The sequence below is a fragment of the Mauremys reevesii genome, linkage group 2 (assembly GCF_016161935.1).
Source record: "Mauremys reevesii isolate NIE-2019 linkage group 2, ASM1616193v1, whole genome shotgun sequence".
Taxonomy (NCBI): domain Eukaryota; kingdom Metazoa; phylum Chordata; order Testudines; family Geoemydidae; genus Mauremys; species Mauremys reevesii.
In genome coordinates, this window is record NC_052624.1 from 177,203,356 (window position 1) to 177,203,801 (window position 446).

Here is a 446-nt window from a genome sequence, read left to right on the forward strand (position 1 = left end):
ATCATTAAACAGGTGCTCAGTTCCACCCAAGAAGTGGCTGCACTTTGTTACTGGGTGAAGGGATACTGGTACTTGTAAAACACTTTACTATAATGCTGACCTGAAATATTCTAATTATAATGATATTTAAGATGTTAAACTGTAGGACTGTACTAGATCAACCCTATCTTCCACAGTTGTACTACAGTTTAAGCCACAGACTGCATACAAAGTAGAGGTATGTTAATGGACACAAGTATGACTTTATTTTGTAATCATTAACTGAAGAGATGCTAGAAATGTTCAAGCACTGTTAGAAACTAAAGGGCGAGTATGGAAGACCAGAACTACAGAACTTATTTTATTTTCAGAATAGAATATGCAAGTGATTGTGTATTTTAGGCTGACTTCAACAGTTCAAATACTCCTGCATAAATCTTGCTGAAATTATCCACAATAGAGGTTTC